General features: G+C 43.3%; 1 protein-coding gene across 4 annotated transcripts in view; it reads right to left on the minus strand.

The window, feature by feature from the left end:
* gjc2 (gap junction protein gamma 2) overlaps nucleotides 1-25028 on the minus strand; it is a 191929-nt gene that overhangs the window by 65649 nt on the left and 101252 nt on the right. The window contains exon 1 of one of the 4 annotated variants that reach the window (XM_048563424.2): nucleotides 23725-23800. The exons of the other annotated variants lie outside the window; for them this stretch is intronic. The gene's annotated coding sequence lies outside the window, so the exon portion shown is untranslated. Of the gene's footprint in view, nucleotides 1-23724; nucleotides 23801-25028 lie in introns of those variants that run through there. 4 annotated transcript variants of the gene reach the window in all.

A 25028-nucleotide genomic window follows, 5' to 3' on the forward strand; every position in this document is an offset into this window, starting at 1 on the left:
TATGGGGAATGAGGTCAGGGTTGGGGTTAGGATTAATGTTAAGTTAGCTGCATCACAAGAATTCCTCAGGATGGTATCCTCAGCCCAAACATGTTCTGCTGCTTCAACAACAACCTTCCCTCAATCATAACGTTAGAAGTGGGATGTTTGCTGACGACTGCGCAAGGTTCAGCGCAATTTGTGACTCCTCAGATACTGAAATTGTCAGAGTCAGATCTACAAACAGAAAAAGGCCCTTCATTGCATTGCACCCATGCCAGTCAAAAATAACCTAATTATTCTAAGATAGTACGATAGACATCTATCCTGGGCCTGCTGCAGTGCCACAATGATGCCACCTGAAGGTGGCAGGAACAGCACCTCATATCGCTTGCCTGCAGCTCAATGGCATCAACGTGGACTTCACAAGCTTCAAAATCTCCCCTCCCCCAAACGCAAACCAAAATGAGCCCAGCTTGTCTCCCCCCCCCCACCTTAACCTGTCCATCCTCCCTGGACTGATCTATCCCCTCCCTAACTCCCCACCAACACTCACCTTTACTGGTTCCACCCCCGCCTCTTTGACCTGTCTGTCTCCTCTCCGCCTATCTTCTTCTTTATCCATCTTATATCCACCTCCCCCCCACCCCATCATTTATTTCAGAATCCCCTTCCCGTCCCACATTTCTGAAGGGTCTAGACCCAAAACGTCAGCTTTCCTGCTCCTCTGGTGCTGCTTGGCCTGCTGTGTTCATTCAGCTCTACACCTTGTTATCTCTTACCCTCAGGTGAAAATGTTTTTCCTCACATCTTCTGTAAACCTTCCACCTCTTACCTTAAATCTAAGAACCCTGGTCATTGATTCTTCCATCAAGGGCCAAAAGTTTCTTCCTGTCTACCATATCTATGCTTCTCAATTTTATATCAAAAATGCCTCCTCTCAATCTCCTCTGCTCTAAGGAAGACATCCCCAGTCTGTTCACATCAAAAGGCCTGAGGACACTGTAAATCAGAGACAAAAACAGAAATTGCAAGAAAAGCTCAGCAAGTTTGGCAGCATCTGTGGTGAGAAATCAGAGTTAACATTTCAGGTCCAGTGACCCTTCATCAGAACAGAGTATCACCTCTTCACTGCCCTCTGGGCAATAAACGCAAGCCTAGTCAATGATGCCCACATCCCATGAACGTATTTTAAAAACAAAGGTGTCCAATCAATGTGATGAAGAGAGTGAATGTTGAAGGTGGTGGTTGGATTACCAAAGGACAAAGAAAATTACAGCACAGGAACAGGCCCTTCAGCCCTCCAAGCCTGCGCCGATCGAGATCCTCTGTCTAAACCTGTGATCTATTTTCTAAGTGCCTGTATCCCTTTGCACTCTGCCCACCCATGTACCTGGCCAGGTACATCTTAAAAGACACTATCGTGACTGCATCTACCACCTCCACTGGCAACGCGTTCCAGGCACCCACCACCCTCTGTGTAAAGAACTTCCCACGCACATCTCCCAAAAACTTTCTTCCTTTCACTTTGAGCTCATGACCCCAGTAATTGAGTCCCCCATTCTGGGAAAAAGCTTCTTGCTATCCACCTTGTCTATGCCCCTCATGATTCTGTAGACCTCGATCAGGTCTCCCCTCAACCTCTGCCTTTCTTATGTAAATAATCCTAATCTACTCAACCTTGAGGTTGGTTGGCTTGCCGAGCTGCTTTGTTGTTCCGCATATGTTTCATTACTGTGCTTGGTAACATCTTCAGCGCAGCCTCTGCTGAAGCATCGGTGTGTTTTCCCCACCTGGTTTTTTAAATCTGGGGTCCATTGCGATGGATTGCCTCACTTCCGGGTTTCCTCCATAATGGAATGTATATGGGGTCGAGTTCAATGTGTTTATTAATAGCATGCTTCGTGGAGTGCCATGCTTTCAGGAATTCTCATGCTTGTCTCTGCCTAGCCAATCCCAGGATCTTGGTGTTGTCCCAGTCGAAGTGGTAGTTCTCCTTTTCCACGTGGATTGAGAGCAGTGAGTATTGGTCGTGTCTTTTTGTAGCCAGTTGGTGTTCATGCACTCTTGTTGATCATTTCCTTCCTGTTTGTCTGATGTAGTGTTTCTCGCAGTCTCTGCAGGGGATCTTGTAGATGACACTGATCCTGTCCATGGAGGGGGGGGTGGGTCTTTAGTTCAGGTGAGCACTTGTCATAGCGTTGATGTGGGCTCATGACTCTGATGCCTATCGATCGTAGGAACAACAACATATTCCCCCGTTTCTGCCTGTAGGGAACCAACATTTATCTTGGCCAATTTCTTTCTCTTCACATTCCTATAGAAGCTGTTAGCATCAGTCTTTATGTTCCTTGCTGAATTCTTAACTGCTCCCAATCCTCAGATTTATTATTTTTCTCGGCCAATCTGTACGTTTCTTCCTTGGGTCAGATACTACCTCATACTTCTTTTGTAAGCCATGGATTGGCCCTCTTACCCATTTTGCTTTTGCAACAGACAGGAATAAACAGTTGTTGCAGTTCCTACATGCATTCCTTAAATGATTGCCATTATCTATCCACTGTCATCCTTTTAAGTAACTCTCCCCAAGGTCTCTCTATCAAGGTCAACTCAGGCATCATATTCTTGTCGTTCCTTTATTAAAGTCCAGCACCCTTGTGTCCAAATCAACAACCTCACTCTCCATCTTGATAAAAAATTCCACAATGTTATGGTTGCTCTTCGCAAGGAGTCTTGCACAGCTAGACTGGCAATGATTCCCTTCTTATTACACAGCACCTAGTCTAAGACGGGCTGCTCTCTAGTTGGTTCTCCACACACTGGTCAAGAAAATGTGGAGTTTAAGTTTCGCATTCGCCATGTGTGACTTTTGTTCAGGAGGAGGTAACCTTTTCTCATGCAGTTACCCCATTCTTCGCTCATTACCTACACTTAGACATGAAGCTCAGCAAATTTTGTAGTGGAGGTGGATAAGTCCTCATACCTGCTGATACATACTGAGGCTAAAACTCTTGACAACCAAATTTGATAAGCAGCTGAACAAAAATTCACTCACTGCAGCTCGTGGATACCCTGCAGCTAAGCATTCTGGGACTTGCACCCTTTCCGATCAGCTGCCCACCTTGACTTCTGACCGTGGCTAGTCTCCTTGACCCATGCCCATTTCACTCAATGTCTCTCCCTCAGAAGTCCTGTGTTCCTTGCAATTTAGACCATCCAATCTTAATCTTGGCATGCATAAACAAGCATTCATACATTCACACAATGCAAAAAAGGCCCTTCAGCTACCATTAAAGTTTCGCTAATCCCAATTTCCTGCACTCATCCCATATTGTTGAATGTTGAAATATTTCAAGTGTTCATCCAAATATTTTTTAAAGGTTGTAACATTTCTGGCCTCCACTACCTTCCCAATGCATTCCAGATTCCTACCATCCACTGAGTGAAAAAGTTATTTTTTCCCCCCCACATTCCCTCTGAATCACCTTCCCCTTACCCTAATTCTTTGCCCTCTTGTGACTGACCCTTCAAACAAAGGGAACAGTTGCTCTCTATTCACTCTGTCCGCTCATACCACTCATAATCATATACACCTCAATCATTTCCCCTCTCAGTCTTTCCTGCTTTGAAGAAAACAATCCAAACTATCTAGTTTGTCCATCTAGCTCAATTTCTCCATCTCAAGCAACATCCTGGTGAACCTTCTCTGTACCCCCTCTCATGTTATCACATCCTTCCTTTAGAGAGATGTTCAGAACTGCACAGTACTCCAAAGCTCCGTACATTACCTCCTTGCTCTTATACTCAATGCCACGACTGATGAAGGCAAGTGTCCCACATGCCTTCTTAACTATCCTATTCATGTGCGCTGCCAACTTCAGGGGTCTGTGAATAATTACCCCAAGATCCCTCTGCTTCTCCAAGCTACCCAGTGTCCTGCCATTCATTAAGTACTCTCTCATCTTGTTCCTTCTTCCAAAGTAAATCATTTCACACTTATCAGGGTGAAATACCATCTGACCAAACCATCTACGTGTTCCTGTAATTTATGGCCATCTTCTTCGCTAATAACCACAATAAGAATCTTGGTGTCACCTGCAAATTTGCTTTACATCCCCCGCCTCCATTTTCATCTATAATCATTTATATTATACCTCAAAAATGTCCTTGACCGCATCTGTTGCATTTCCTGCATTTCTGCCCTCAAATTCCCTCCCCACAACAAAACTATAGACAGAATCCCCCAGTCCTCACATTCCACTCCACCAACCTCCACAACCAGCATATCATTCTCTGCCACCTAGAATCCGACCCCACGGCCAAAGAAGTCTTTCTCTCCCCACCCGTATCTGCCTTTCACAGGGACTGCTCACTCCACGACTCCCTCATCCGCTCCACACTCCCCACTAACCCCACCATACTCAGCACCTTTCTCTGCAACCACAGGAAATGCTACATCTGCCCCTACACTACCCCCCTCACCACCATTCAAAGCCCAAAGCAAACCTTTCATATCAGACAGGGGTTCAACTGTACATCCACCAAATTGGTCTGCTATATCCGTTGCTCCTGATATGGCCTCCTCTAAATTGGTGAGACTAAGCGTAGACTCAGAAACCATTTCTTAAAGCATCTGAACTGTGTGTGACAAAACGACAACACCTTCTGGTTGCTAGCCATTTTAGCTCTCCCTCCCACTCCTTGGGTGACATGTCCATCCTGGGCCTCCTCCAGTGTCACAATAACACCACACACAAACTGGAGGAGCAACACCTTTATATTCATATTGGAAGCCTGCAGTCCGATGGTCTAAACATAGAATTCACCAGTTTTAAAATTTCCCATTGCCCCTGCCTCATCCCACGTCCAACCCTCTGTCTTACCTCTGCCTCCTTGACTTGACGCAATCTGTCCATCTTCTCTTCCACCTCTCCACCCCAACCATCCCAGTGACCAATTCCCACCATTCCCTATCTGCATTTACCTTTCACCATCACACATCTACCTCCCCCAGCCCCACCTCTATTTATTTCTGAGCTCCCCGTGCCCCCCCCCACCCCCCGTTTCTGAAGAAGAGTCCCAACCCAAAAAGTCAACTTCCGTGCTCTTCTGATGTTGCCTAGCCTGCTGTGTTCCTCCAGCTCTACACTGTATTGTCTTGGTTACACACTAATGTCAGGAAGAAGGCCACATCATCAAGTTCATTCTTCTAATATGAAAGCTGTGTTTCCCATCCACAAAAAAAACATAACTGGGAAGGGAACTTAATTCTGTTAAGCTGGTCTATTAAGCAACCTCTAGGAGAGGCAAGTGTATGTAAAAAGGTTTCTTGACACTTCTGGCAGAAAGCTTAACCACTATACCACAGCCAACACACCGGAAAATGGATGGATTAGTGACTAGTGATAAAAATTCTTTTTTATAGATTCATTCCCAGGCTAAGCCAGCATTTATTGCCCATCCTTAATTGTCCAGAGAGCAGTTAAGAGTCAACAAAATTGCTGCAGGTCTGGAGTCACATGTAGGCTAGACCACAGGAGGGTGGTGGATTTCCTTTCCTGAAGGATATCAGCAAGCCAGATTAGTTTTTCCTGACAATTGACACTTTCATGGTCATCATTAGACATTTTGGGATTCAAACCCACATAATTACTGGGGTCTCTGGATTAATAGTCAGGCAGTAATACCATTAGACCATTGCCTCCCCATCACGTACAGAACATAGTGTAAATTTTCAGAATATGGTCTCAACCACAAGTATTATTTCTCAAGCTTAGTGCTCACAAAGGATATGGTTAAACCATTTGATCCACATTAGTGGCAATAAAATTGGGTTCCACAGTACCAAAGATGGAATAGCAGACATGGCCCAAGAATGACCACAAAATGACCGCAGAACTGTACCATGTCCGTCAGGAAGGCTTTCAGCTTTACAGAAAGCTGAGGGTGGCACTGACAGTGAACAAAGAGATGAACAGAGATAATGGGAACTGCAGATGCTGGAGAATCCAAGATAACGAAGAGTGGGGCTGGATGAACACAGCAGGCCAAGCAGCATCTTAGGAGCACAAAAGCTGACGTTTCGGGCCTCGACTCTTCTTTCTGATGAAGGGTCTAGGCCCGAAAGGTCAGCTTTTGTGCTCCTAAGATGCTGCTTGGCCTGCTGTGTTCATCCAGCCCCACACTTTGTTATTAAAGAGATGAGCAGTTGTTTTTCATTTCTCCACTAGTGGATCTCTCAAGGCAGCAGTGAACAAGATAGAACTCCATTTATTGGCAGGGGGCTCTGTCACCTGCTGGGTCTATCGAAAAAGAGATGCAATTTGATGGTATTCTCTAAGCCAAAAGGTTAAGCAGGCACATGGGTTTGTCTAAATAGCAGGATTCCGAATGGAGCAGGGAGCCATCATGCCACCTGGCGTAACATACAAGTATTAAAAGAGTACCATTCCATCAATGTGAAGTTGATGGGCAACCTTGCACAAAACTGTAGAATGTGAATACCCATAACATGGCAGTGGTCATGACAATTGTATCCTGATGCAGTCTACTGCAACTACCATCTTTGGGCATCCAAGAAGAATCAAAGGATGGTCACAATGAGACCAGTACACCCGGGTGATAAATCTGCCCTTTCTGCCACGATCTGGCCACATGAGGAGAATGACCAAACAGTGAAAGCCATTAATATCATGGAACAGACTATCACAGTGTTCTCAATCGACAACACCTCTGCCTGCAAATCAGTGGAAACCCCGACAATACTTTCTAGAACATATCTCCAACCTTGGTCCAGTGCATCATTCACAACTTCACCATCTTGACGGTGTTAATAACACCAGCAGGTATCAGAAGGCCACCTATGAAAGACGATGAAAAGTAGAAAAGTAGAGAATCTGGCTGGGAGTATGCGGACAGGACCATTTCACCATGGAAGAGCTTCCTGAAAATACCTACTAAAACTCTGCATTTCTTAGGAGGTCATTCCTTCACCACTGTGGCTTCATCATTCTTCACCTTACCATCCATTCTTAATTCTCTAATCACAGCATGCTATTGGCTAAGGTCCTGAAATAAAGTTACCAACAAAAACTAATCTTACATCTTTATCTAAAAGCATTAACTTAGATAAACAATAGATGTTAACTTACGTTGCATTCTTTTAGTCTTGCATGTTCCTTTGCCTGTACTAGTGTCCTACGCTGTGCTACCCCACTGGTCGCAGCAAGACTAGCCAAGGTAGTCGGTCATAAATGAATGTGGGTGTCACCTCTCTGCCCTGGTGCTTCTGTTGCAGAAAGCTATGTAGAAACCATCAAATGTTGCCTCATTTCAGTCAATGCAGTGCCATTTGAGAGGGTCACTGCCGTCCAGAACCAGAGCCTGGTTTGAAAATGTGCTCATCTTACACGCAGTGATATACAGAATTCCCCTTGTCCTCACCGATCACCCCAACAATCTCCACCACTTCTGGCACCTGCAATCTGACCCCACTACGAAGGATATATTTCCCTCCCCACCCTTACCTGCGTTCCAGAGAGACCACTCTCTCCGTGACTCCCTCGTCCGCTCCACACTCCGCACTAGCCCCATCACCCGGCACCTTTCCCTGCAACCGCAGGTGGTGTTATACCTGCCCCTACACCTCCTCCTTCACCTACATCGCAGGCCCCAAAAAAATCTTCCACATTAAACAGGTGTTCACCTGCACGTCCGCTAATGTGGCCTATTGCATCTGCTGTTCCCAATGTGGACTCCTCTACATCGGGAAGACCAAGCGGAGGCTCAGAGACCGTTTCGTGGAGCACCTACTCTCTGTTCACAACAACACCTCCCAGTCACAAACCACTTCAACGCCCCCTTCCACTCCCTGGACGACATGTCCATCCTGGGGCTCCTCCAATGTCTCAACAATGCCACTCAAAAACTGGAGGAACAGCACCTCATATTCTGCCTTGGAATCCCAATGTGGGTTTTACGAGCTTCAAATCTCCCCACCTCATCCCAAGACCAGCCCCCCTCTCATCCCCTCCTCCTTGACCTGCCCATCTTCTCTCCCACCTACCTGCCCCTCCCTCCTCACTGACCAACCCCCATCCCAAGTCCCTACCTACACTCACCTTTACTGGCTTCATCCCCACCTCCTTGATCTGTCAGTCTTTTCTCCACCTTTCTGCTCCACTATCCATCTTCTATCACCACCTCCCCCTCTCTCTAATTATTTCAGAGCCCCCTTCCCCTCCCCCATTTCCGCAGAAGGGTCCAGACCGGAAACATCAGCTTTCCTGCTCCCCTGATGCTGCCTGGCCTGCTGTGTTCATCCAGTTCCACACCTTGTTATCCCTGTTACTCTTGCAGCTAAGCCAGCAGCATGATTGCAAATATGCTAGCTGCATACTAGCATTAGGCAATTGAGGAGGTAGCATGAGATTTCACATTGTCTTGCTTGATGGAAGCGATTGCAATTGATACCCAACCACCATCTCTGAAAATGATTATAGACACATTTTTAATCCAACAAACTTTATATAATCTTAAAATGCAGTGTAATGTGATGAGAAATACCTATCTTCATGACCTGAATTGCTCTGAGTTGGCGAAATTATCAAAAGATTCATAACTATGACTTGCATTTCTATAAGTTAGCTTTATGGCCTTGCAGTAATAGGGGTGACTTTAGAATCAGTAAATGTTACAGCAAAAAACATGGCATTCTATTTGTATAGTCTGCATGTGTGTTTTGTGTTAGTTAACTGTTGAACATCACTCTTGCATGCTCCCCAAACCTTTGATATTGCTTTTATCCAAAGCTAACCATAAGCCTTCATTCACAGTAACATTCATGTAAATCCAGTGCATCTTTTTCATTGATTTTACATTCTTCCTCTGAAACAACATAGAACACAGAACACAGAACAGTAGAAGAGGACAGTACAGGCCCTTCGACCCACAATGTTGTGCCAAACTTTATTCCTAATCCTAAAATATATCTAACCTCTACCCATACCTTACACTATCATCCATATGCCTATCTAATAGCCACTTAAATGCCCCTAATGAGGCTGACTCCACCACCCACTCCGACAATACAGTCCACACCCCGACCCACTCTCCCTTGACGTCTCCCCTATATCTACCTCCAATCAGTTTAAAACTATACCCCCTCGTAATAGCTACCTCCACTCTAGGAAAAGGTATATGGCTGACTACTCTATCTATACCTCTGTTCATTTGGTACACCTCCATCAAGTCACCTCTCATCCTTTGTCGTTCTAAAGAGAAAAGCCTTAGTTCTCTCAATCTTTCTTCATCAGACCTTCCCTCCATTCCAGGCAACATCCTGGTAAATCTCCTCTGCACCTTTTCCAACACTTCCACATCTTTCCTGTGATGAGGCAAACAGAATTGGACAAAATACTCCAGATGTGGCCAAACCAGACTTTTGTACAGCTGGAGCATAACTTCACGGCTCTTGAACTCAATCCCTCTATTAAATGAAAGCTAACATACCATATGTCTTCTTAACAACTCTATCCTCAACAATGATAATGGAAACTGCAGATGCTGTAGAATCCAAGATAACAAAGTGTGGGGCTGGATGAACACAGCAGGCCAAGTGCTCCTGAGATGCTGCTTGGCCTGCTGTGTTCATCCAGCACCCCCCTCTATCCTCAACAACTTCTCTTTTGATTCCTCCCACTTTTAACCTCTCTATCCACCTGGGTGGCAGCTTTCAGGGAACTGTGGACATGAATCCCAAGATCCCTCTACTCCTTCTCACTGCCAAGAATCTTTCCATTAACCTTGTATTCTGCTTTCAAGTTTGTCCTTCCAAAATGAATCATCTCACACTTTCCAGGGTTAAACTCCATCTGCTACCTCTCAGCCCAGCTTTGCATCCTATCAATGTCCCTTGGTAACTCAGAACAGCCCTCCACACTGTCCACAATGCAACCCATCTTCGTATTGTCTGCGAACTTACCAATCCACCCTTCCACTCCTTCATCCAAATCATTTACAAAAATCACAAATAGAAGAGGACCCAGGAAGATTCTTGTGGTACATCACTCGTAACTGAGCAACATGTTGAATATTTTCCATCCACTACCATCCTTTGTCTTCTAAGGGTCAGTCAATTCTGAATCCAATCTGCCACATTTTCCCTATTCCATGCCTCCTTACCTTCCGCATGAGCCTACTATGGGGAATTTTATCCATCCCCTCACTTAACTCCATATATACCGCATCCACTGCTTTACCTTCATCCAGGTGTTTGGTCACCTCTTCAAAAAATTCAATAAGGTTTGTGAGGCATGATCTACTCCTCACAAATCCATGCTGACTATCACGAATGAAACTGTGCCTTTCCATGTGATCATAAATCATATCTCTCAGAGCCCTTTCCAATAATTTGCCCACCACTGACACAAGACTAAGTGGCCTGTAATTTCCAGGGTTATCCCTATTCCCTTTTTTGAACAAGGGAATGTTGTTTGCCTCTCTCTAATCTTCCGGCAGTTGGATAGTGAGGAAGAAAAGATCATCGCCAAACACCCTGAGATCTCTTCCCTCACTTCCTATAGAATCCTTGGGCAAATCCCATCAGGCCCAGAGGATTTAGCCATCTTCATTCCTCACACATCTTCCTTACTAACATCAACCTCCTCTGGCCTACCAGCCTGTTTCACACTGTCCTCCTCTACAACTAGGTCCCTTTCAGTTGTGAATACCAAAGAAAAATATTCATTAAGGACCTCTCCTGTCTCTTTAGACTCCGTGCACAAATTCCCTTTACAATCCTTGATCACCCCTACCCTTTCTCTGCTTATTCTTCACATATGTGTAAAAAGCCCTGGGGTTTTTCTTGATCCTATCTGCCAAGGTTTTCTCATGCCCCCTTATAGCTCTCCTAAGCCCTTTCTTCGGCTCGTTCTTGAATATCCTTTCTTTAAGGCATAAAGGTGCTTGCTACTGAGTTAGATTTAAGTTGACTGATACAAAATTAGGTCTGTCTGGAAAAATAAAACCATCAGTTAATCAGGGTTTTCATACAGCTTGATGGTGGTTTATACATCTATTCAAGTTCAATAATGTTTTTGTATAATTGCATGAACGGAATTGTAAGCTGAACTTTTGAGACATTTGACTGATGACTTATATGTCAATAACACTACTTAAATTTGTTGAAGGAGTTCAGACAAAGTTTGCAACCTTACCCTCTCAGCTTCTGACATCATTAGACCTTAGTGCACAACAATTGGTCCCAAGTATTAATTTTCCTGTGTTTAAGCTAGGTAAAACCATAATCTGAGTAATACTATGCAATTTCTCCTAGGTGCCTATTATCTCAATCATTTTAATTTTCGTGCAGATATTCTGCCACAATTTTCAAAGTTTAATACTATGTTTGCACAAAAAAACTACAGGTTATACAACTCATAAAAAAGTTGGCAATAGCATTTGGCTGATGGTGTAACTTTTTTTAAAAGCAGAAATATGACATTGTTAAATGAACAAGCTGAATCATGCTGTTTGGTGTAAGCAATTCTTACAAGAACGACAAGTCTTAACAAGCTATATGAGAACAGCTTTATCTAAGTCATCACAGATTACAAAATTTTTGCTGATGGGAGTTATTTCCAGTTTCATCAGAACTCTGAAAATCAGGGGGATTTGGCAATGATCGCGGGCAGTAGTACATACATGTTGGAAGCAAGGGTAGGTCACTTGCCCCTTGAGATTGCTCTGCCATAAGGTAGAGTCACAGAGTCCTACAGAGACAGGCTGACCAAAATGTCCATCCATGCTAACCCCCATCTCCCTACACTTGGCCCATATCCTTCTAAGCCTTTCCTATCCACATATTTGTCCGAATGCCTTTTAAATGTTATTAATGCATCTGTCTCAACCACTTCCACTGGCATCTCATTCCATATGCATACCACCCTCTGTGTAAAAAAAGAGTTGCCCCTCAAGTTCCCACGTATTCTTTCTCCTCTAACCTTAAACTGATGCCCTCTAGTCTTCAATTCTCCAACCCTGGGAAAAAGACTGAGTGCATTCACCCTTTGCCTGTCATGAACTTATACACTTCTATAAGATACCCACTTCATCTCCTATGCTTTAAAGGAAAAACAAAGAGTCCGAGCTCATCCAACCTCTCCCTACAATTCAGTCCCTTGAGTCCTAGCAGCATCCTTTTACATTTCTTCTGCACTCTTTCCAGTTTAACAACATCCTTCCAAAAGCAAGGTGACCAAAACTGAACACAATACTCTAAATGCAGCCTCACCAATGTCCAGAACAACTGCAACATAACTTCCCAACTTCTACATTCAGTGCCCTTACTGATGAGGGCTAGCGTGCCAAAAGCTTTCTTTACTGCCCTGAGTACATAACCCCACTTTCAGAGAACTGTGCACCTGAACTCCAAGGTCGTTCTATTGCACCACACTTCTTGAGGCCCTGTCATTCACCATGAAACTCCTACCTTCATTTGATTTTCCAAACTGCAATACCTCACATTTATCCATATTAAGCTCCATTTGCCATTTCTCAGCCCACTTCTCCAGATGATTAAGATACTGCTGCAATTTCTGATAGCGTTCCTCACCATCCACAATACTGCCTATTTTTACTAATTACTAATCATGCCTTGTACATTCTAATCCAAATCATCAATATAGACAACAAACAAAAATGGGCCCAGCACCAACCCAAGGCACACCACTAGTCACAGGCCTCCAGTCAGACAAGCATCCTTCTAGAATTACCCTCTGCTTCCTATCATCAAGCCAACTGAGTATCTGATTTGCCAATTCTCCCTGAATTCCATGCAATCTAGCCTTCCAGAGTAGCCTACCATGTGGAACCTTACTAAAATCCATATAGACTACGTCTACTACCCTGCTGTCATCAATCTTCATCACTGGTCACTTCATCAAAGAGCTCTAACAAATTATGAGGCATGATCTATGCACGAAGCCAAGATGACTACTCTTATCAAACCCTGTATTTCTCAATGCATGTATATCTTATCCCTCAGAACCTTCTCAAGTAACTTACCTATCACAGATATTAAGCTTACTGGCCCATAATTCCCAGGTTTTTCTTTGCAGCCCTTCTTGAATAAGGGTACAACATTCGCTACCCTCCAGTCTTCCAGGACTTTACCTGTGGCTAACGACAATGCAAAAATATTAGCCAGGGTCCCCGCAATTTCTTCCCTATCACCTTGCAGTGTTCTTGGATATATCCAAAAGTCAGGAGATTTATCCACCTTCATACATTCTAATACTTCAAACAGTACTCCTCTACTGTGATATAGACTGTCCCCAAGATATTGCTACTAACTTCCCCAAGTTTCCAAGGAGTCACATCTTTCTCCACTGTAAAAACAGACGAGATGTAATGATTGAGGACTCTGCCCATCTCTAGCGGTTCCACACATACATGTCCATTTTGGTCCTCGAGGGGTCCTATTCTCTCTATAGTTATTTTTTCTCCTTTGGCATACTTAAAGAATCTCTTTGAATTCACCCTAATCTTCTCAGCCAAAGCTATCTCATGGCTCCTTTTCACCCACCTGATTTCCTTCTTTGGTAAACACCTGTATCCCCTTAATACATCCAGGGATTCCCTTGATCTCAGCTGCCTGCTCCTGAGCCATGCCTCCTTTTTGTTTATGGTCAAAGCCTCAATATCTCTTGTCATCCAGAGTTCCCTACTCCTGCCAACTTTTGCTCTTCACCCTCACAGGAACATTTAGACCTTGAACTCTAGCTATTATTTAAAGGCCTCCCACTTGCCAGAGGTTCCTTTGTCTGAAAATAAACTACTCCAATCAAACCCTGCAAGCTCCTGTCTAATTCCAGCGAATTTAGAACTTGAACCTATGGACTCATTTTGTCCTTCTCCATAACTATTCTGAAATTAAAAGAACTATGTTCACTGGTTCCAAAGTGCTCCCCCACTGTTACTCAGTCACCTGTCCTGCCCTATTTCCTAAAAGTAGGTCAAGTTTCGCCCCTTCCCAATTAGGACACTCTATATACTGCTTAAGGAAACTTTTCTGCACATATTTATCAAATTCCACCCCATCTAACCCTTTATCACTACAGCAGTGCCAGTCGGTGTGAGGAAAATTAAAATCTTCCCACAATGATAACACTATTGCTCCTGCAGATCTCCCTGCATATTTGTTCTTCTAAGTACCACTGACTATTTGGGGGGCCTATGGTACAAAGCCAATAATGTCAGCAACCCCTTCTTATTTTTTACTCCACCCACAAGCCTCATTGGATAATCCCTCAGTTATTTCATCTGACTATTCTGTTTCTGTAATGGCTATAATACTATGTACCTATCTACGCCCTCAGTTCAACAGTTTTACCTGTCAGCTCTCTTGCATTGAAATAGATGCAATTTAATCCAACAGGCATTCCTCACTCCTGTCCTGTTCCATCCTGACCTGCCTCTTCTAGTTGCCATTTCTGAGTACTGTATCTCCTTCCAGCCTCACACTTGTCTCCCTGCTGTTTAGAATTCCATCCCTCTGCCAATCTGGTTTAAATCCTCCCTTGCAGCACAAGCAAGTTTGCCCACCAGGACATGGGATTCCCTCCAGTGCAGGTGCAACCCATCCCTCTTAAACAGGCCACCTCTGCCCCAGAAAAGATCCCAACGATCCAGGAATTTGAATCCCTGCCCTCTGCACTAATTCTTTAGCCATGCATTTATCTGCCATATCCTACTGTTCTTAACCTCACTAGCATGTGGGTCTGGAAGTAATCCAGAGATCACCAACTTCAAGGGCTTGGTTTTTAACTTTTTTCCTAGCTCTCTATACTCACTCCACAGGACCTGAGCCCTATTTCTAGCTAAAATACTTGTGCCAACACACACTACTTCTGACTGCTCACCGTCCCCCTTGTGAATGTTCTGCAGCAGCTCCAAGACATCCCAGGCCTTGGCTTCTGGGACACAATACAGCATCCTGGATTCCCATTTGTGGCCGACAATCTTCTTTGTGTCCCCCAAACTACTGAATCTTCTGTCACTAAGGTCCTGTTTACCTTTACCCTTTCCCACTGCATCCCAGAGTCAGTTTTAGTGCCACCAATCTGGCTACTGGTGCTTTCCCCAGTCAGTCATCCCCACCAACAACATTCAAAATGGTATACTTGTTTTTGAGGGGAATGCCCACAGGGGATTCCTGCACTTCCTGCCTACTCTCTTTGCCTTTTCTGGTGGTCATCCAGCTACTCTCTACCTGCATCTCAGATACGACCACCTCACTAAAACTCTTATTTGTGATGTACTCAGCATCTCGGATGATCCTGACTGCATCCAGCTCCAGCTCCTTAACACAGTCTCTCAAGAGCTGCAGCTGGGTGCACATCCCATAGGTGCAGTCAACAAGGACGATGGAAGTCTCTCTGATCTCCCATGATTACAATCAAAAGTTATCTCAACTCCACGTTCTCACCTATCTTGATTAGTTTTCACTCCCTTGCTTCCCAAAAATCTATCTACCTCCCTTATTCTTTCATGGGACGTGGACATTGTTGGAAGGCCAGCATCATTTGACCATCTGTAATTGCCGATATGATTATCATGCAGGAGAATTATACTGTGAAGAGGCTACACATTTAATGATCCCCTATCCCCTTAACCCCCACTTGCTTCATGTTAGCTCAAAACAGCAAATAAACAAAGAAAAATAAAATATAAACACTACTACCAACAGGGTCTGCTGCTGCATGCAAACATGGTACAGTAGCAAGGTGTTGAAATAACTCCACAGAGGCTGACATCCCATCACCAAGTCACCCTTTATTTAGACATGAACATTCCTTGACTGTTTATTCAGAGTCAGATAGAGAGTGTGAGTATTTCTGACACTCACCCTTTTTATATGTCAGCCAGGGCTCCTTGATTAGACCAGAGTAACAGCACCAATCCACGAACGCACATTCTATGATATCCAGCTGGCTGACCTCATTACAATCAGTATATTCCCCCTCCACACGCTGAGTCCATGGACTTGAACCAGTCCTTTTTCTTGGAAAGCCTCTTGGGGTGTTTTAGCAGTACACTACATTGGACAAACTGGCAGAAAGCTAGCCACCAGGATACATGCACATTAACTAGCCACAAAACGACATGACCCACTATCACTAGTATTCTTACATACAGATGAGGAAGGACACCACTTTGATTGGGACAACACATTCATCCTAGGACAAGCCAAACGGAGACACACACCAGAATTCCTAGAGGCATGGCATTCCGGCCGGAGCTCCATCAACAAACACATTGATTTGGAGCCCATCTACCACCCTCTGAGAAAAAGAGCAGGAAATGACATCGCCAACCCAGGGAAACCTAGACAGATAAACAGAAAGCGGGACATAACACCAGCGCTTTATCGGAGGCTCACTGATGATGTTACCTAGAATGGTGACGAAATGTCTGAGAACGAACCTTCCAGCTCAGCGAGCAAACTTACATCCATTTCACTCTCTATTTCAGTATTGAGGTGGCTACTTCTATCATGTCCATCTCTGATTCAGAGGGCTTAACAATTGACAGAGAGGGCGAATCCATGGCCTCCAGCAGTATTTCCAAATGTTCCGAGGGGCAGGGCACATTTTGCTCCCACACCATTTGCGGCTTCGCAGCTTTATACAGTTCGCATATTTATTCGGGCTATGACAACTACCCGAACTTTCTATGTCACTGGTCCTGGATTCACATTGATCATACCTCTTACCCATGCAGGACCATTTCCGTGATTCTTACACCAACTTTGGTCCCCTGTATCAAAATGCTTTGTCTCGTTAAGCTGGCCAAGAAGGGATGTGTGGTCAGTGATTATCATAAATTTTCATCAATACAAGGTATTGGTGGAACTTACTGACTCCAAATATGACCGCCAATCTTTCTTTTTCTATCTGGGTATATTTACGCTCTGCATTAGCTAAAGCCATACATTAGCTATTAGGTGTTCTTTTCTATTGGGCACCTCGGAGCTAATGCCACCCCAATACTGTACGGGTAGGTATTACATCTCAATACTAGATCTTTCTGGGGATCACACTGTGCCAACACTTTAGAGAATTATAGCTGTTTCTTCACCTCATTGCAAGTTAGGGCTTGTCTATGCGACCATTCCCAAAGCTGACCCTTTTTAGGAGCTGGTCCAAAAGGTGCCAGCATGGATGCCAAGTTATGTATGAACTTTCCAAAATAATCAAAACATCTGGACAGACGTGGAAACTGGAGCACCTCTGATCACCCACACTTTATCTACCAACAGGTGCAACACAGACTGTCAACTCTGTAGCCCAAGGAGGTCACTTGGAGGGCCTGGAACACACTTTTCCTTCTAAGGCATACACCTACCTTGGAAAAACACGTTAGGATTATATCCAAGTTCAAAAGTGTTTCTTATTAGTTTTACTTGTTATCAGGGAATCACATAGATAAATATCGACATTAATTGACCTTGTAATATGTTCTACACAGTCCAGTGAAAAATTGACCAGGCTGACAATACCCGAACTTGCAGTCTTGTATATTGGTATGAGCCCTTATGGGTATCAACTGTAGCATACTTCTGAGAATCCTGTTCTAAAGACAACTGCAAATAAGCATGACATATGTGTCCAGTTTCATGAAGGACAGCCCACCATCATCTCTGCATGTAATTCCTCTATCCACAGGATTAGATTTCATTTCCAGCTGTGAAAAATGGCTTACTATTTGTTTAAAATCCCCACAAAGGCGAGCTGACCCATTAGACTTCAAAATCAGTACAACCGATACTACCCATTCTGCAAATTAGACTGGTTTGATGATTCCTTCATTTTCCAGCCTTCTGATTTCTGCCTCTACTGTTATCCATAACGCAAATGGCACTGGGTGGATCTCGAAGAATCGCAGAATTGCTTCCTGGTTAGCATGCATGGTAGCCTTGGCTTCTCTGATAGTCACTAGACATTCCTGGAAAACTTCCAGGGATTTAATTAAGATATCACTCAGGCATCCATTTCTAATTGAAAAATGTCAAATCAATCTAGGCGAATCTCTCGCAACTAATTTCACCCTATTAAGCTTCAGCCCAAACCCTTTACTACAATCACTGGTAACTAGTTCTGCAATCACAGACGTGGCCATGCCAGTATCGACCTCCATTAGAGCCAGATGACCATTTGGCTAGACATTTACCTTGATTGGTTCCAATTTTGATTTTGCTAAGCAATTTGACTGCTCCAAACCACATGTCGGTGGGCTTCCCAGTGTATGAACTCTCTTGAATACCCCCCTGATACCAGCCTATGAGTTCTCTTACTTAATTTAGATCTTGTAGGGCTCTTTTACTGTCTTGAGTTTGTATGTTGGCAATAACTACAATGGCTTGCTGGCCAGGATTCTCAAGAAAATTTTAACCATTTGGCTTTGTTTTGGGGTTTTACAAGGGCCAACCTCGAGTGCCTCTGATCATGATATGGCCTCAGTAAAACTACGCAATGGCCTCCACTGAACATAGTTGGACTGGTGAGGGCATTCACTTCCATCAGAATATCCTGCAATTCAAATGCTCCTCTTGCCGCATTTTCCAATGGTTAAGTCAGTTGTAGTGCCTGTTTGAAGCCCAGTTAGGTTTCAGCTAGCAATTGTCTTTCCACAGTTATTGGTCCCTCATCCAGATGGTCTCTAAATATCTCATTAAAGGCAGAACCAAAGTCACAAGTTTCTGCCAGTCACCTAAAACCTCGTCAAAAATCATGATACAGATTCTCCTGGTTCTCAAAATGCCAAGTAAAAGCAATAATGTCTCAGAATTAGAGGCAGCTTGGGGTCATAATACTCCTTAACTATGTCAGTCAGTTCTTGAAAAAGTTTTAGTATCTATTGCCTCAGGGTAGAGTAGGATCCTAATGACAGAAAAGGCTAGAGCCTCTGCTACTTATAAGAGTTGTACATCATGGAAGCAAACCCTTCAGTCCAACTCGTCCATGCTGACTAGATATCCTAAATTAATCTAGTCCTATTTTCCACCTTTGGATCTTAGTCTTCTAAACCCTTCCTATTATGTACGGATCCAAATACCCTTTAAATGTTGTAATTGTACCACCCTCCACCAATTCCTCCTCCTTCATGAAAATGTTGCCCCTTGGGTCCTTTTTATAACTTTCCCCTCTCATCTTAAACTTACGCCCTCTAGTTTTGGACTTCCCGACACTGGGTAAAAAAGACCTTGGCTATTCACCCTACCATTACCCTCATGATTTTATAAATTGCTAGAAGGTCAGCCCTCAGCTTCCAATGGTCATGAGGAGAAAGCCCTAGCTTATTCAGGCTCTCCCTATAGCTCAAACCCTCCAGCTCCAGCAACACCCTTTCAAGTTTAACAACATCTTTCCTATAGCAGAGAGCGCAAAACTGAATGCAGTATTCCAAAAATTTCCTAACCAATGTTCTGTACTGCTGCAACATGACACCCTAACTCCTACACTCAATGCACTCAAAGGCAAGTCAGCAAAGCCCTTTTAAAAACTTTCCTATTTTTATATTTCATTACCTTTGAAATGAATACCAGCTTTTCATTTGCTTTCTCACTCACTTACTCGCTTACTCACTTTGAACTATGTGATTCATGTACCATGACTCCAAGCTCACTGTATCATAGACTTCAGCATCTAAATATTATTCTCTCCATTTAAATATTATTCTTCATACCAAACTGCACAAGTTCAAGTTTTCCCACATTATATTCCATTTGTTAAACATTCTTCCCACTCATTTAATCTTTATGGACACTACTTCCTTCAGATACCTACTTTCCTTGCTATCTTGGTGCGTTGGCAAATTTAGCTATCATATATTTGGCTCCTACATTCAAACATTGACAGAGATTATAAATAGCTGAGGCATTGAAAACTGATCCCGTGGTACTCCACTAATTACAGAATGTCAACTCACAAAAGACCCTATTCTATGCTTAGACATTGATAAAAATGGATCTTAAGCCCTAGTTTTTCACCTTACACTCATTAAGAAAGGATACAAGGAAATCATCTTAGAAAGGAAACAGCAGGTTACACAATATGAGAAGAAGGGGAGACTGAGGAAGACATGGTTGAATATAAAATTATCACAGGCATAGATAGGGTAGACAGGAAACAACTTTTCCCCTCGGTGGAAGGATCAATAACCAGGGAGATAGATTGAAGGTAAGGGACAGGAGGTTTAAGAGGGTGGTGGGAATCTGGAACTCACTGCCTGTAAGGATGGTGGAGGCAGAAACCTCATAACATTAAAGAAGTATTCAGATGTGCATTTACAGTGCCAAGACGACCAAGGCTATGGGCAAAGTGCTGGAAAATGGGATTAGAATCATTAGGTGGTTGTTTTTGACAGGTGCAGATTTCTTCTGTTCTGTAATCCACTATGCTGTAAAGGGGCTAATTAGTTGGATTACGGTTTGTATCAAGTCAGGACATGTTGTGGGTAGACACCTAAGACTTGACAGCCCCCAATGAAAATGATGCAATGTGCAGACACATTCTTTTTGTCCATGAAGGGCTTTGCACGTGAATAAATGTAGCTTCTAGCATGCACAAATAAATCACATCTCAAGGCTCAGTCCAACAGAATTCTATCCAAATTTTCTTTCCCCAGTGTAGGCCTTCAAGTTACATGTGCAGCAGCAACTTCCAGAATGCTGCAAACTGTCCTGGCAAGACAATCACCGCTAAGGTGTGGAACATTGGAGCACCCGTGTATGTACAACTGCACTACTTACAGTGAATGCTCACTGATACCCTGGCTGACAATTTTTAACTGGTTTTTAGTGTACCTTTCTGCTCACTTAAGATTATTTAGTAAATATTATCCAATAGCAGAATCACGTCTAAAGTTTTGACACTATGTTCAGAGTGTCACAAACATAGCCAGAATGCTGCTCAAGGTGGCTAGTCAAGAGATTTGTCATTGAGACATACAACCTATATATCTGGCATCACACTATCAATGAAACTTACACACACGATGGATAGGCCAATCATCATTTTGGTTTGATGGCAGCGTCCCATCAATGGAGACCATACCATTCAGGTATTTACTGCAAACTAGCAACATGAGGTACCTATTCCTCAAATTTTTGAATAATGTCACCAATGTATTGCATGTATGAAATACAGTATCACAAACTATTAATTGCAGAACACCATTCAGCCCACTGTGCCTGCGTCTACTCTCTGAACTTTTTGGTTTTGTGCCAACTTCCTGCATTTTCCACATAACCCTGTACATTGGACAATTATTTAAATAGCAAAAGAGAGGAGATGGTCTAGTGGAATTATTGCTGGACTATTAATCTGGAGACCCAGATAATGTTCTGGAGACCTGGGTTCAAATCCCACCACAGTGGAATTTGAATTCAATTTTTAAAAATCTGGAATTAAGAGTGTAATAGTGATCATGAATCCATTTTTGAAAAAGCCCATCAGGGTCACTAAATGTCCTTTAGGGAAGGAAACTGCCATCCTTACCTGGTCTGGCCACCAATGACTCCAGCCCCACAACAATGTGGTTGACTCTTAACTGCCCTCTGAGCAATAAATGCTGGCCTAGCCAGTGGCACCCCCATCCCATATATGAATTTACAAAATTGAAACAATGGGCTGAATGTTATGTTTTATTGGCAGAGTGTCAGTTTTGTCAAGTCTTCTGAAGAGTTTCTAGCCATATCTTTGCAAATCACTCCATTAACCACCTACTCTGCCCCTTGGGCACTTCTTCTGTCTGATTCTAGTCCCAAATCATTCCATGCCATTCCTAGAAAAAGTTAGTGAGAGATATCCTGGAACCGACCAGCATCTTTTCCATCAGTGCCATCTTTAAGAGGCTGTTGTGCATCCATAAGAGCACTGTTAGTTCAGAGCCACTCTGCACAGTTCCTGACATTTGCCCGAGGCATGGCAGACAAGGGAAATTTATCACCCCAAATTGCAGCAACATGTGGTACAGAAACAAGATGGCCTCTATTTCCTTTCCCAGGAAAGGAAATAGAGGCCATCATAACAGAATGTGTCAGGCTGGTCCAACGGCACTACCAGGTCAAAGCAATCTCACATTTCTGTGCATTCCTCCAGACAGCTAAGGTGATCAATGACTTTCTCCACTCTGCCAGTGTAAGTACCACCAGCTTCTCTCCAAAGGCTCACACTCAATCTCCTCTCTGATACTATACACACCCTCCACTCTCATTATTGTGATGATACTGTTGCTTTACAAGGTGTATTTTGACCTGCGTTTTTTTAAATGAAGGAAGGTTGAGTCAAAGGCTGAGCGGTCCATTCAACGCCACAAGAGTAAACAGTTTAAGGCCTTGAATTTTTTTTTTAAAAGTTGGAACAATGGCAGCAGCCTGAATGGGTGGAGTCAAGCTCCCACACAACCAGCATTTTTAGTTTTGGCTTTCTGTGGTTGTTAAGATCTTGAAGCTGGATGTGGAAACTCTTACTCCTCTCTCTGTTACAGCTAAAAGCTGGGGTTCTCTTCCTGCTCCTATAATTGCACATGAAATTATTCATTTTACTGATTTTGCCGTTGCCAAGTTTCTATTTATGCAATGTTACTAAATTGGGAGCCAGTCAATTAGTAATAGTTAATAGAAATATTATTTTGTTAAACATTTCAATAGAATTACAGTTAAGCCAATTCTTTTATTTTGTCTGATTTTAATGGTAGTGTTGTAATAAAGTATTTTTACTTAACGTTGACCAATTAAATTGTATAAGAACACAACACCTTATACTTGCCTTTAAAATAAGAAAAGTGCAGGGTCCAAGCTATCTCCTTAATGTATTTTGAGAGGGTTTAGTCTGGTCCATAACACCATTGCCTGCAATATCTTCCCTTACTGTCACCCAACCCAGGCCCTAACCCCACTAATGCCTACATGCCCTCTGCAATGTCTACTCACTTGGACTTCCAACACAATGCTGCCACATTTCTCACCATAACCAACAACGATCAAATCATCTGAAGATTACACCCAATGCCCTCTTTAGTACCTTAATTGAACTCAGGTCATGCATTCCAGTTGCAGCCTGATTAATTTGCTAACTTGGCCTCAGATAGCATGGAAGAAGTCCGAGAGAAAATAGAGAGGACTGCACAGCATACATTCTATTTCAGCAATAACAGCTGGTTATTGGAGGAAGTATAGTTCTAAGAATGAGAAACTTCCTTGAACTCAGCCTGTTGTTCTTGGCTTGGAAAGCCAGTTGGAAAAATGAACATCCCTGCAATCAAACTCCTTCAACAACTTTTTGCAGCTTCCTCCTGTCGGTTTCTTTTTTGATTCTCTAGGTAAAGAAATGGTTAGAAGGACCCTGACAAAGAGAAAAGTACATCACCAGAAATCCCTCAAAAGTCTAAGTAACAACAATATCCCCCAATAAATTAATACAAGAAATTAATTTTTTAACACCTGATTTGGGTAATGTCAATGGCTGCATGAAGTCTCTCAAACAATAAGTGGATAAAGACAATAATGTTTTTGTATCTCTGTCAAACTTTGACTTTGACTTAATTCCTCAGATATTTTTGTAACAAAAGCAACAAATAATCCAACATCACTATTAGCAGCTAACTGTACTTTTCAAACAACAGAAACTGGTTCTGAACTTAGAAAAGAGGCCTTCCACAATCTCTGTCTGAATTCCTTACCAGTACTCTCCCACTAACAAGGCTTCAGCCTTGAATTTCTTTGATCTTACTTCCACTCCAGTTTGGTAACTTGAACAGAAGTGCGTCAGAAATCCTATTTACGCATGTCATCCCAAAGTTCCAATAGCAATAATCTAAGGAAATCCTTGGCCGTTGTTTTCCTTGTCTTTCTGCATCCTGAATGAGTAGGAAGTAGAGTGCTAGGGCTCTAGATAGGCAAAGCTCCAAAAGCTAAACATTTCACTTGCATTCAACTTTCCATGACAGGCTAACAATTAATTCACATATCACCAATGTTGATAGCAGCTTCCTACAACTGGCCATGCGGTCCTCCAATGACTAGACATACTCTCCAACTTAAAGTAACAGAAGCCCACCCCCACCCCCAATACAGCATTTCCTATTTGTGTGGATGTAGAAATGAAGTCAGCCCAGTTTCACACATTTAGGAATGCCATGACAATTAAACTTATTAGCGGCCATCACTCCAACAGGTACTTAGTGAGACAAGTAACTGAAAGTGTGATCAGCAAGGACATCTACGTGTGGAACCACACGAAATGGGAGAGAGACTAAATGAGTATTTGGCACCAGGGTTTACTGTGGAGGAGGATATGGAAGATAGAGAACTTAGGGGAATAGATAGCAACATCTTGAAAACATGGCCATATTACAGGTGTGGTGGTGCTGGATGTCTTAAAACTCAAAAGTAGATAAAGCTCCCCGAGCTGATCAGGTGTACCCTAGAACCTTGTGGGAAGCTAGGGAAGTGATTGCTGGGCCCCTTGCTGAGATATTTGTATCATTGATAGCCACAGGTGAGGTGCCTGAAGACTGGAGGTTGGCTAACATGGTGCCACTATTTAAGAGAAGGAGGAAGGAAATGCCAGGGAACTTTAGACTGGTGAGCCTGACATCAGTGGTGTGCAAGTTGTTGGAGGGGATGCTAAGGGATAGGATTTATATGCATTTGGAAAGGCAAGGATTGATTAGGGATAGTCAACATGGATTTGTGCATGTGAAATCTCATTGACTTAGTTGAGATTTTTGAAGAAGTAATGAAGAAGACTGTTGAAGGCAGAGTAGTAGATTTTAGTGAGACGTTCAAAACGGCTGCTCATGGTAGACTGTTTAACAAAGTTAGATCACACGGGCTGCAGGGAGGACTGGCCATTTGAATTCAGAACTCACTCGAAGATAGGAGACAGAGGATGGTGGCGGAGGGTTGCTTTTCAGACTGGAGGCCTGCAACCAGCGGTGTGCCATAAGGATCAGTGCTGGGTCCACTGCTTTTCATCATTTAA

This window comes from Stegostoma tigrinum, chromosome 2 (assembly GCF_030684315.1).
Source record: "Stegostoma tigrinum isolate sSteTig4 chromosome 2, sSteTig4.hap1, whole genome shotgun sequence".
Classification (NCBI taxonomy): Eukaryota; Metazoa; Chordata; class Chondrichthyes; order Orectolobiformes; family Stegostomatidae; genus Stegostoma; species Stegostoma tigrinum.